Below are 9,953 nucleotides of genomic sequence, written 5' to 3' on the forward strand. Positions count from 1 at the left end.
ACGCACACACACACGCACACACACATTGTCATCACTCAGAAAAAAACATACTGCTAATATCTGTTGTTATTTAAACACCAGAGCTGATAGGCGGCTGAACAATAATTATTTTCTGGAACAATAATTATTACCGTTTAATTCCGTTGTTTACCATTTTGCCCAGTGGCCCCTCTTTAAAAGCCAGCCTCCATCCATAATGGTAGGCCCTTAAGCAGAACCACATTTATATCAAATAATTAAAAGTGAAATAATTGAAAAATAAATGCAAGCTTTTTGCGCATGGTTGTGTGTGCGTTTGAAAATTAATTGCTAGAGAAAGATGCACACCAGCTGTTTCTGACAGCATGTTCTGGATTGTGCTAGATAATTATTTGTTAAAATATTTGAGCCAAAACAACACTTTCTTTTTTTTCCTCCTCTTCTGTTAAAAAACCTGTTGAATCAAATGAAATTTTGAAATTTTCTTTTCCCTTATTTGCGTAGTGTAACAAGATGCTTTACATGACTTAATTAAAAATCCAGGCCACTAAAAACTTATGGAGAAAACAGTTGAAATCAAAAGATATTAATAAACACCAAGAAAAAATAATTTATCAGAAGTAATATAGGTATTAGCAGCTGTTGTGTTTTTGTTTTCACTTTAATTTTTTACTTTTTTTGCAATATGCCTCGTGACATTTATTGTGAGATGACGCAATACAGGTAAACTGAGTTTAGCTGAATTGTTGAGAAACACTGCAAAGATACATTTGAAATTGAAAAAGAAATAATTTAACAAATAAATATGAATAAATACTGAAGTGCAAAAATAAAGAGAATGACATACCAAACTCGGCCAAAAGGCTAAAGTCACTCATGAAACAATTCCAGAAAAAAATGTGCATTAAAACATATAAAATAAGATCTTCAATGAAATATCAGAAGATTAAAACAAATCTAATACTAAGGTACAACTTCAATTTGACACAAAGACACAACAATTTACTTAGAGGATAGTCCTGGTGCTTCTGTAACATTCCTTGTCATTATTTAAAAAGTCACTTGCAGAAAAAAATTAGTACCTCAGAATTTCTAACACAAACTATATAAAAACTAAAACAAGATTACATATGTTCAGTTTAATCTGACACAGACCACTCATGTCTGTTCATGTCTGTACGCAGGACATTTCCTCCCTGTACTCTCTATTTAAGGAGATTACATGCTTGATCATGCCTGGATTACACAAAATGAATGCCTTTCTGAGGTGAGAGGGACATGCTTATTGTGATGCTCTGTGTCTTCTAGGACTTTTACCCATTTAGTCATGTCATTACCAAACCTCTGTGTATTTTATGTTGGCTGTATCTAATAAACCAACACAAAGTAGCGTTTTACTATGAAGAGGAGCAGAAAGAATTTCTAGTTGTACGATCTCAAAACGGAAATGGAACACATCTTCAGTCGCAAACACACACTTGTTAATTAAGCTTGTGGGAAATAACAGTCAATTTCTGTTAGTACTCTCGCCATTATTCTTTCCTTTCTTTGGTTAATTTCTGAAGAAAAAAAAAGAACTCTTTCCACCCACACATTTTATTGACCAGCTCCCATCTCTGTATCTCTGCATCACTTTCTATACTGCCTGGTGATTAAGCGGTAGTTTAACCTCCAGTCCTCATGAATAATGGACAAATAGAAAAAGCCTGGGTTGTTCCGCTTCCTGTCAGTAGCACTAATAGAGCCCTTAACGTCTGCATTAACGTAGCTCTTGTTTACTCAGGCGGATGGACAGACAAGTCAGAGACAACATGAAACACACAAATGCATCAGTACAATGCATGTAATATACTACACAGCCATGAGTTAGACACCTTGATAATATGCCTATTTACCGTATGTTGGATGCTGCATGAGTGTGAAGCAGAGGAAGCAGGCAGAACAAGCTCAAGATTGCAAACCACACAGCTGGATATACAGGATGCATTTTAGATGTGGTTACATTACCACCACAAACAACACAGAGTAGCACATAATTATGAAGTGGAAGGGAAAAGATGCATGGTTTTCAGAATTGTTTACAAAAGGAAATATGTAAAATGTGCTGCATTTTATTCAAATTTCTTTTACACTGATACCCCTAAGTAAAATTCAATGACACCAACTGCCTTCGCAGTTTGGCTTAACCTAGTAAATACTCAAACTAAATGAAATTTAATCTCAAAATAAATACAGCAGTAAACCAGCAGCACCATGGAGACCAAGGAACACGGAGGTAAAGTTGTGGAGAATATGGTTTGTGTTGCACGCTTGTCACGCTGGTCGAACGGACATGGAGGTGGGACCCAAACGTTGCATACAAATATACTCAGAATGACATCAGTAGAAACTTCTTTAATTGCACAGCAACAGTGTACACCAAACCACAAACCAGCAAAAGGAACAATAGATAACAGATTCTTTAAATACAAGTGGATCTAAATTGGCAGAGGCCATTCCACGGGATGAAACTACAACTACATGTTGCAAGACGGGAAATACAGCAAGAATATTAATAGTAAATAAGGAGCAGAAAATAAGCACGTTTCACAAACTGAAAACAAACTTTAATTTATTTCTAATCTTTGCTCCAAAGAAAGCACTATGTTGCCACAACATTCCACTTTAACCAATTTCCCGTTAAGGTGCAGTGCCAGAAATAATAAGTTGTGGACAAACCAAGTTTTTCTTTTATGTTGGTGCTCAGGCACATCGCTTAAGGTTGTTCTTTAAAAGTTATAATCCTCTCATCTAGTGCTCCATTAGATGTGAGGCTGCTTTTCAACCTACTCTTGTTTTCTGGTTACTTGCAATCAGCAGGTTGGTGGTTCAATTCCAGCAAAAGCCCAAACATGTCTTGTGGCTTTCCCCTTAAGCAACACCCTTAACTGCTTTAACTGTAATTTCAAAGAAATTAAGTTGTAAGCAAGCTGTAAAATAAAGGGGAAGACATTTCCATCAGTGGCTCTTTGGATTTATTTTTATCATTACAGAAATGAAGAGTACACAAGAACAAGAAGACACGTTGTTGAGCACTACACACACACGCGCACACACACACACACACACACACACACACACACACACACACACAGGGAATTGAAAAGATTTGGTGCAGGCCTTTTGGAGTGGCACTGTGGTAATTTATTCAGGCTCCATTTTAACACATTGTGCACGCCTAAGTGCCAATCTTCCTTTTTGGTGAGTTTCTATGATTTTATGTCCCATAAAAACACATGCAGTTTGCCCCACAATAGCCTATTTAAGTTACATTAGTCCTGAAAATTCTCCCAGTAAAGAAAATTAAGCTATGATACTACAAGATCATCTCTGTTAGTTATCTTCTCCCTGCCGAGATGCGCCGCTCTGATGGCCTGCAGAGAGCTGAATGAGTCTCTTGGACGAGAGGTCTAAAACTGAGGCTCACCTCCAATTCTGTCACTATTTCCTCCCCCGTCTAAACCATAACAATTATAGCTGTAGCTGTGTAAAACGGTTTATGCCATAAGAAAAGTATTATTTGACTGTTTTGTGTTTGTAATTCACTGTGTATGTTATGATTAATTTGTCTTATAAACATTCATACTGTAAAATGGATTATGAATGCATGGAGGTTGCTGCATTTAACATATATTCCAATTTGAAGCTATGCTACCTAGCTGCTTCAGGTAAGTCCCAGCCTTTGATTAAATCTAAGACACTGCAGTGCATGGAAATTGGAGCATCCCCTCTCCAGCCCTGTGATTACCATGATAGGCAGATTCTAACACTAATAAAAAGGTTCATTTTATTGTCCGAACCACACACTTTCTTAAAACATCGGTGCCTTGCAAATGTTTTCATTGATCTTCCTGATTCTGTTACGCTACGACCTTCAGTAGAAATAATTAGAATAGTGATAAACTAACACAATAAATACTTCTAAAGCAGAAAGAAAATTGATTTCCTTTCCACATTTTTTTGCAGACTAAAAATTCAAAATGAGACAGCCAACTTTACACGCATAATCTCATGTAACTTCTATGGGCTTATATGAAAAAAAGCTATTCTTGAAGTATAGAAAAATAATTCTATGTTTGCTCCAATCTATTTGGAGGACAAAACAAACCTTACAAAGTAAGTACTCTGATCATATAAAACTAAAATGACACTTTTTTCTGTATACAAAATGCTACAAATGTCAGGAAATAAGCACTACACAGCACCTTTAAAATAACATTCCCATGGTGAACAATGGTGGTGGTAGCATTATGCTGAGGGAACCGGAAAGCTGACAACAATAAATCCAATCTCCTTTGCAAAAACAGCCAAGGAAAAAGCCCAATGTGTTGTTAATTCAAAGTCTACAAAACGTTTATATTGCTGTTCACAGATGCTCTCCATCTAATATGACTAGGCTTGTGCTATTTTACAATAGCATACAGGCAATACTGTCAAGCTGTAGATGTACATAGTTAAAAAGACTTTCAACTGTGTTTGCAGTGAAAAGTGACTCTGCCAAGCATTAACTCTGGGAAACTGAAGACAAATGCAAGGCACACTTTTGATTTTTAATTCTAAAAAATAAATGAGAGCCGTGTATCAGTTTCACTCTACAATTACATGCCGTTTTGTGTCATTTTTAAAGAAAAATCACAGCCAGTGGCATGGATACTTCTGCAAAATTTGGTATGTTTGATATAGAAAAGATTTAAGACCTTAAAACAGCTGTTATACATGTGTAGTGCATTAGTATTCCATTAAATGTGAATGTTGGACTGAATTGTCTGGTTTTACTTTGGTTTTCTAAAGAAGAAAATGTTGCCCAGACAATCCATCATGATTCAGTGATAATGTAATTTTGACCACAGAAACAAACACAACTTTACACTCACTGGAATGGATTTCCAATTTCATTCAATTCATCTTAAAGGTTTAACAATTTGTCTTCACAGTGTTTGTTTGATGTGTTTTGATGGCTCTAATAGGGCCAAGACAACAGATTGCTTCTTCACACACACACACACACACACACACACACACACACACACACACACACACACACACACACACACACACACACACACACACACACAGTCACATGTGACCTTGCAGCCTCTCAGCTTTGCTTGCTTTAAAAGCACAGTGTAGCGCCCAGCAGTCTGTCTGCACTGCACAGCTAATTGGCTTCAGCTCAGTGTTCACTGTTAACGTCTCATTATGCATTCCACTTAAAATAACGTCCACAAGTTTGCTTGTGTGCAGGGATCATTAAAAGTCAAGCAAGCCTTTAATTATAAGACCTGGTTGTTTGGTAAATAAAATTATATTTCAATCTTATTGAGTCCTTTTTTTAAAAACTTAAAAATCCAATCAAATTCTCTTGAAATACAATCACAGAAATAAAATCTTTAAATATCTAATCACAAGTTTTATGATTGTAAGTTCTTTGCTGTGTGGAAAGTTTCTGAAATTAAATAGCCCAAAAAACTTCTCTTGACTTTCCTGATCTCAGTCATGAAGAGATTTACTCTGCGTGTAAGACAGATAGACAATAATTTAGCACACTGTGCGGTAATTTACAAGACTGCTCCATTTTCATTTGCAGAGACTAAGGGGATCGCCAGCTTCTGTCTCAGAGGAAGATGTGTCTGAATAAGAGTGAGGTCAATGCTTTCTCAATTAATTAAAATAAAGGACGGAGCTTTTTTTCACAGTCCAAAATGGATAATTTCTTACAGACAGGAGTAAGCCCTCCGAGTGAGGGTCTGTGATTGATTTAGAGTATTTATAAACCTTGAATGTCTTCCAAGGTTTTTAAATGATTCACAAATTTAAGAGAATCTTAATTGTTGCCAGCTTAAGAGTTTTTTTAGTTAATAAATCACTATACACAGTGAATTAGACTGAGAACTTAACATTGCATGGTAGAACACATAATGTGTGTATTTAAGGCTTGAATTCAAGCACAGAAACACTTGCAGATATGTTCACTTCTGTGACAATAGCAGCATCAAAAGAAGTATTTGGACTCTTCTGCACAGCTGATCTTTAAAAATAATAACTCAAACTCAACTCATTCATACTGCCAGACCCATTTTGCTGAGGCACATGCCATTGGTTATATCTTATTTCTGGACATACAGTAGACCCCGCCTATTCATTGTTCAGTATTTGCGGATTCACCTTGTGGATTTTTCTTTGCAACATAACTTCAAATGATTCACAGAAAACTCTCCTTTTTGCAAATTTATTGTATACCAAATCTAAAATATCAGAAAATGCAGCTTTGGAATCTATTCGGTGTTTTAACTATTAAAATAAGCAGTTCTAAACATTTTAGAGACGTTCTGAACTCTTCAGAGATTTCAACTATTCACTGGCACTTGTGCATTTACCAACTCCACAAATACCAGGGTATTTCAGTGTTTCTACCAACTGGCCTTTGCTTCATAATAACCTGTATGGGTTATTATGAAGTGTAGCTGCTGCTACACCCATTGTTTGTTAAAATTTTTCTACCACATGTTTTCCTTCCACTCAACTTTCTGGTAATGGAGCTTTAACAATGACCTTCTGTGGCTTACCTGTCAATGACTACTGCACAACTTAGAAATGTTGTGCAGTAGTCATTAACTCCTGTTAAATCAGAGTTTCTGATATACCTTTTACCTTCCACTCAACTTTCCATTAATATGCTCATTGATACAGCATTTTTAAGGCTTGAAACCTTATATTGTCTTATTATGGTCATCCCCGGATCACTAGACAACTAACAATAAGTATTTTCCATAACTGTGTAAACAACATAACATTATACTGGTCTTTTTTTCCCCCAAAATTCTTAATGACTGAGAAGCTGATGTTGGATTTTTGAGTTGGTATAATAAATGACCGTTAAAGCAATACATGCTGGAAATGCATCTTTTTTTGGGTAGCGAATGTATGTATGAGTGATTATGTAATATGCACGATAAATTAAAACAAGGCGCTGCTCAATATTGCGCATAATTCCCTTTCCAAGGCATTGATTTCTAATCTTTTGAAGATCTACTTCAATCGCATCAGCTGTATTTTGCGAATTTCTAAATACTTCAGTGGGTGATGTTCCAGATCCTCCGTGAATTATGAGAACCTCTGCTGGACGCTCTGCTGAGCTAATTGGTGCAAGCGCCTCGGGGCAAAAACGCCTTTAACAAACTGAGGCCGTGCATGTATGGCTCACGGGGCTGAGATAGAATTAAGAAAAAGAAATACAAATTTAATCAGAAAACTTGACTTTGTAAACATTTGTTTTAATATATGTACTCTAAGTGAAAAAAAAAAATCTGAAATGAAAGAAACTGATTTCAACCTGAAAATACAGAGTGCAGCCTGCTGCAGACGGCCTGTTTCTCCAGGACGGGCCATTGCTGGTACACAGTGGCTAATAATGCAGCTTAATAGGCTGTGACATGGCAAGACTAATACTGTAAATAGACCAATAATGTGTCTGCATTCTTTTATTGTGATAATGTAGTGATGCTTCCATGAAGCAGGGGAGAGTAATGACCCGCACCTGCATGTGTTGGCACAGGGGGGATGAGTGCACAGACGCGCCCGCGCACCCGCTGAAATCCAAAAACCCAGGAGAGGAAACCCCTTAAAATATTTCGTATATAAAATAAAATTAAAAATATCAATTATAGTCTTTTTTTTTCCTAATTTGCATAAGATGCGAGCTTAATCTTTGCTGTAGATGAGCAGTGAAAGGACGTGAAGCGTTAAGCAAGGATTAAAACAGCGAAATGCGGGGCGATTGTACCATATACTATATATACTATAGCCTACATATGGCTTTAAATCCATAACAAATTAATATCAGAGCCACTGTATTGTTACAGAAACAAACTGAACGCGGTTTAGCTATAAATTCACAACGAAGAACTGAACCGAACAGTCTGGACTATGATTTGTATTTGTGTTATTTTTTAAGAGTTTAAAGAAATTATGACAGGAGACATTTTATATTAAAAATGAAATCAGGGCTGTTCTGTAATGCAGACTCGACTCAGAGCGTTTTGACAAAAGGAGGTGAAGCGTTTTAATATGGAAATCACTGGCCCGGGGCATACGTCATTTATTGACAGATTTGATGTTAAATGTCTCAAGCTCACTTAGTCTTGTAGCTCTTAATTTATTATGTTTTTTTGGCTCTCTCTCTTTCTCTTTCTCTTACCACTCTCCCGTTCTGACCCGCAGAGGTCATACACGCAATTCTTTTTTTAAACGCATGATTAATTCCTCAGTAGGGCAAGCGGCTAATGCATTCGGAAAAAAAGTCAAATGTATTCCAAAGGGGCTAATAGCGCTATTGTGTTCCAATAAGGCCTTTTCCTGCTTTGCGTGGTTTAGTCATGCAGTAGGTTTGATAACATGTCAGACATGCTTATCCCGGGACACAGAAAGTTGTTTCATTATGCTCTTTCCAAACGTCTCTCCAATTGTATTTTTGCCTGATATATAATTTCGCATATTTTTCCATTTATCAAATAATTTTTGTTTTAAATCTTTCTTTTAGTACTTTTTCACTTTACCGAAGATGTACATAAAAAGATCCTTCTGCTTATTTTATGTTTATTGTGCGCGCACCCCCCCCCCCCCACCCCACCCCCCTTCCTTCTTGGTGTCCTCCCGTGGCGTCTGTCCGCGAGACAAAAGCGCGCGCGGTGACAACCTAAATTGGTTGAAAAGGAGCAGATGGGGTCTCGTGCTTCTCTCGGTGCGTCGCTCATGCATCGGGGGCATGCGCGCACAGATTTAAAGCGGAGACTAAAAGCGACTCTGCTATCTGAATCAAGATGCTCTTATGTTAAAATATATCAGGTGACAGTTACAGATAGTTTCAAAAATATGTACCCTGACTGCTAAGGCAGGGATTTATAACTTGAAGTCCGCGAATAATGATAATAGCAATACGCACAATACAAAGACAAAATAGGTATATATTTTTTTTTCAGTTAAAAATGTTGAACGTCTAAAAAAATTACGTTTTTGTTGCAAACAAAGGGAAAATGCTAAAAACACTTTCATTAAAATGTATTTCTTCAGACATAAAATGTTTGACAGTTTTGCATGATGAAACTTCTGTAAGAGTTTTTCTGCATGTATGCTGAATGATGAACATTTTTTAAGAATTTCATTGATTTATCCAGACAACCCATGTTGTACGAAGCCTTAACGTTTATTCATCCTTCAAACACGTACCTCTAGATGCACCATTGAAGTGAGTAAGTCAGAAGTAGAGTCATGTTCATTTTAGAGTTTGGTGTAGCTCTAAAACTTGTTGGTCCCCTGAAAACCTTCATTTATAGAAAAAAAGGTTTTTGAGGAGCTTGTTCAGGTGCCTTTTATAGCACGGTGCGCTCCTTCTGAGCTCCTCTTACCTTCAATTACAACAGATGATAGCCCATAGGCTACAGCGTGCTTCCTGCTGCCGCGCATCCCTTGGGACCAACCTGCACATGCAGGGAGAGTCAAGTTTCCAAAAGCCTCCTCAGCGTTGAATGTGGGTATCAGCTGCTCTGACAGACATTATTCTGATCCCCCAGACTGTGCAGCCTATACCTGTCTGTCTGCTGCCTCAGCTTTTTATTTCCCCCTCTCTTCTGCTCCTGCTTCTGTGGTTGGAATATTGTTTTAGTCCACACTCTGTCTGTGTTTAAAAGCCACATCTCCTTTTGCCACTCTCTGCTTCTGGCTGTCTGGTGCCAGAAGTCTGTTTGGACATCAGTTTACTGGTAATTAATTTGTAACTCAGGCAGGGGCGGATCTAGACTGCATAGGGCCTTGAGCAGAATTTGATTGGGGCGCCTTCCAACTACCATTAGGTGCCATATCTCAGTACTCCTAACTTTGAGTAGAAAACGTTTTTTTTTAGTTCTTGGAAATCTTGTATCTAAGTGGAGGGTGGAAAT

The sequence above is a fragment of the Poecilia reticulata genome, chromosome 12 (assembly GCF_904066995.2).
Source record: "Poecilia reticulata chromosome 12, P_reticulata-male-v2, whole genome shotgun sequence".
Taxonomy (NCBI): Eukaryota; Metazoa; Chordata; class Actinopteri; order Cyprinodontiformes; family Poeciliidae; genus Poecilia; species Poecilia reticulata.